At 43.5% G+C, this 4,094-nt stretch overlaps 1 pseudogene; it reads right to left on the reverse strand.

Annotated features, from left to right (window-relative positions):
• Positions 1-1,659: 1,659 nt before the first annotated feature.
• Positions 1,660-3,538, reverse strand: LOC102730068 (E3 ubiquitin-protein ligase RNF167 pseudogene; annotated as a pseudogene).
• Between the last annotated feature and the right edge of the window lie 556 nt (positions 3,539-4,094).

Consider the following 4,094-nt stretch of genomic DNA (forward strand, 5'->3'; position numbering starts at 1 on the left):
ACTGAGGGTTGCTGGAGTGGTGGGGGGTGGGAGGGATGGGGTGGTTGGGTGATAGACATGGGGTAGGGTATGTGCTATGGTGAGTGCTGTGAATTGTGTAAGACTGATGAATCACAGACCTGTACCTCTGAAACAAATAATACATTATATGTTAAATAAAAAAAAAAGATAGTAGGAAGGGAAAATGAAGGGGGGGGGCCTGGAGGGGGAGATGGACCATGACAGACTATGAACTCTGAGAAACAAACTGAGGGTTCTAGAGGGGAGAGGGGTTGGGGGATGGGTTAGCCTGGTGATGGGTATTAAAGAGGGCACATATTGAATGGAGCACTGGGTGTTATACACAAACAATGAATCATGGAACACTACATCAAAAACTAATGATGTAATGTGTGGTGATTAACATAACATAATAAAATAAAATTTAAAAAAAAACAAATAATTGCAGTAGAATTTACAACTGATTTAATAGAACCATCTCAGTTCTAAAATTGTGATTTTAAATGCATCTTTATAGAAATAAAACTATGTATTAGCTTAAATACTACATCTTCTTCTAACTCTAGATTCTGTTTTCCAATATAGAATTCTTTCAGTGTGTTGTAAGAGTTATTTCAAGGCTTGCATGAAAGAGAACACTCTAATTCAAATAACAGAGTTACACTGACAGTATTTAATCATTTGCATTACCAATGCAGTGTTGGGAAGATTGAGGTGAGTTGAAATTGGGCATACAAATAAGAACTTGCTTAGCTAACATCAACAATCATTAAAAAAGCAAAAATGACCTTAATTTCTAAAAAGAAAGGGTAGAGTTAATGATCCCTTATTATCAAACTCCTGTCTTATACAATTGCACACAGGCAGCTCCAGACAGAAAATATGGCTGAATAATCACCACTCTCAGGTGAAAAGCATTTCAGATAGCATGGTTCCTTCATTTAAAGAGGTTTTTAGTTCCAAGATGTGAAAACACAGAGCTAAAAGGCATTCTCTTAAAATTCCACCCCAATTAGCCATATTTGAAAGCTAAATGACTGCATGTTAAAAAGCAATTAAATCTGTTATATTTACATAGCCACTTAACACAGAAGAAGAGCACAGGATAGGTGACCTACAACCTCGTTATTTTTTGTCATGACCACATAGACATTTCAACAGTTTTGCACTCTCTAGGCATTAACTGATGACAATTAAACATTTAGATAAGTGTAGATTACTCAATTTATATTCACCCCTCTCAAAAATGGTTAAAAGAAATGCACTGAAATTTTTACAGATAGGAGAAATTGCACTGAGGCCAAATGTAAAATGTTAACATACCAAAGTAAATTTAAGACACTCTGAGTGATCAGGCACGTTCTGCATGGAGCACTGGGTGTTGTGCACGAACAATGAATCATGGAACACTTCATCTAGAACTAATGATATAATGTATGGGGATTAACATAAGAATAAAAAAATAAATAAATAAATAAATAATCTCAAGGAAGACACTCTGAGTGATTTAAAATAATGTCTCTCATTTTTTTATTCTTGACACAAACTATAAAAATATGCTCTTTCAAATTGCTTTTGACAGCTTTCTGAATACTTATCTGAATCCTTTTTTTTATTCCACAAATACAATTTTATTAACCCAGTAAGTGAAGACACTCCCATGCCCTTCAAAGGGATAAGGTTGGGTAAGAAAGAAAGAAACCTGGGGTGGAAATGTCCCCTATCCCTCAAAGAGGAAGGCTGAAAGGAGGAAGAGGGACTGTGCAATTAGGTCTCCAGAGGGGAGGGGAGCTGGAGGGGAGTATCAGACCAGGACGACAGTAGAAGAGGAAGAAGAGGATGGGGAGGGTGATGGAACTATTGAAGACCCAGGAAAAACAAGCGGGGCTGGGGCTAGGGAGCCAAAGGATGTGGGAAGTATGAGGCTGGAGCCCAGAAGGGGGGTCCGTTCTGTGGCGGGGTGGTCCCTTGGCTCCCCTTCCTCATCACCCTCTTGCCCCTGAGTTTCTTCCTCCTGTTCCCCTTCTCCGGGACCCCTATGAACAGGCTGCTTGCAGATGGGGCAGGTCTTCCGGGTCTGAGTGAGCCAGGGGTCCACACAGCAGCTGTGATAAGCATGAGCACAGGGAAGGACCCTCAGCTTGTCTCCATCCTCATATTCATCCAGGCAGATGGCACAGACGTCGTACTGGTCTCCCTTCTGATAATCATGTATAGGAATCCGCTTCAGCTGCTCTTTGGTCAGTCGATTCCGCTGGAGCTGTTTCTGGTGCTGGATAAAACGAATTATCAGCCCCGCTCCCATGGACAAGATCAGCAGTCCCACAACCCCTGTGAAAGGGATGAGGCAATAGCCCAGGAGGAAGTTATTGTCTGGGACCAGAAGCACATGAGCTCCCTTCTCATAGACAAAGAGAGCACGCAGGTACTTGGAGCTCCTTTCCCCAGTAAACACAGACGGGATCCAGATCTGCTGCTGGATTTCCTCACTGTTCCACACCATATTCAGAAGTTCATTGGAATTTACATTGTGTACCACAGCTGCACCATATCCAGCCTTCTGAACGTTTAGGACCTTGAGGTCAAAGTTGCAGTCGAATCTCCGAAGAAGTGCAATAAAGACTGACCCGTTGGCCGAGGCCGGGGGTGGCGGGGCAACGGGGCTACAGGCGTTGGCTGGCTGAGCCTCCACAAGGAATCCGCGAAGTCCCTCATGGCTCAAGGAAGACCCAAAGAGAGCTGGAAGATCTGCAAAGTCCATGCTGTTATTGTGGTCAGAAGTCGCTCGAATGAGCCCCCGGATGGGGGCCGCTCCCCACAGCACAGTGGCCATAGGCATGCAAAGCAGGAAGGCTGCAGGGTGCATGGCAGCGGGAGGGGAGAGGCGGGGAGGCCGCCTCTGGTAGCAGGTGCAGAAGCGGGATTCTGTGCTTCTCTCCGCCCTTCCTTCAGTGTCCCAGGAGTCCAAACATCCCAGCTACATAGGGGCGTGAGGCGGGAACCCCAACTCGGGGAATGAGATATCCAACCGGTTCAGCGGAGGTAGTGGGGGAGACACTAAAATTATTCTTTTCTACTGTAAGGATAAAACAAGGAAAGGAAGCAAAGGCAAACACAAACGACAGGAAAACTTCTGGAAGAGTGGGAGAGTTCAAGGAGGCGGGACTTCCAGCCAAGTGGCTGGCTTCCTGTTTCCTGGAAAACGGTTTCCCACAGTAAAAGTCAGCGCCCTATCAGCACCCGGCCGGATCTCAAGATGACGGACTTCCGGTCCTCCTCTCCTCCCTCTGGTCCCTGGGGCTGTGGTATCTTCAGGTCTCGCGAGAGTGTTCACCACACTTACATCATACCCGCTGACAGCTTAGCACGTCTATCGCGAGACGTTTTAACTGGCTTGCCTGGCACACTCAAACTCACTACGAGGCAGGCCATGGTAAAAAATTACTAGCAGATTATTACTTTCAGTAGGTTTTATGGCAGATGAATCCAGTTTAAGAATGCACATCAGTATCTACAAGTGTGAGTCCTTTGTTGGCCTACCTGCCAAACGAGCATGTGAAATCTGAGATAATTCACAAGCAAATGGCCCAATATGATACGGATAACCAAGGATCATCTGTGTTTAAAAGAATTTAACATTTTAATGATTTTATCCCAGTAACTCAATACAATCTTTTAAACTAATAAGCTTCTATTGCCATTCCAGACACATTATGAATGGAGATTCTTGTCTCCATAAAATCTTACTTCTTTATGAGGACCAGTTTTGGCTAGAAGTTAACCGGCTGGGTGTTTGGATGGTAAATTTTTCTAACCTATTGTAGAGGCCTGGAGATTATGCTATGGAATTGAATCCCTATGAGCAAGGAAATCACTAGGTTATCAAATCATGGGAAACCAAGATAGATTCTTTCTTGTGGGCCCATTTACAACATGAAAAAATATCCACTGGTTCTTTAACTTTACATTTCTTACAGCTACCCTTTCTGTCTTTAAGTGTAATACCTAGAAGTCGAAACCTAGATTAGAAAAGGAAATTATAGACCACTTTAAATAAAGATGTGTCTGATTGGCCAAGTCAGAAATGGAAAGGT

Source organism: Leptonychotes weddellii, unplaced genomic scaffold, assembly GCF_054177405.1.
Source record: "Leptonychotes weddellii isolate Sample4059 unplaced genomic scaffold, ASM5417740v2 HiC_scaffold_3457, whole genome shotgun sequence".
Taxonomy (NCBI): Eukaryota; Metazoa; Chordata; class Mammalia; order Carnivora; family Phocidae; genus Leptonychotes; species Leptonychotes weddellii.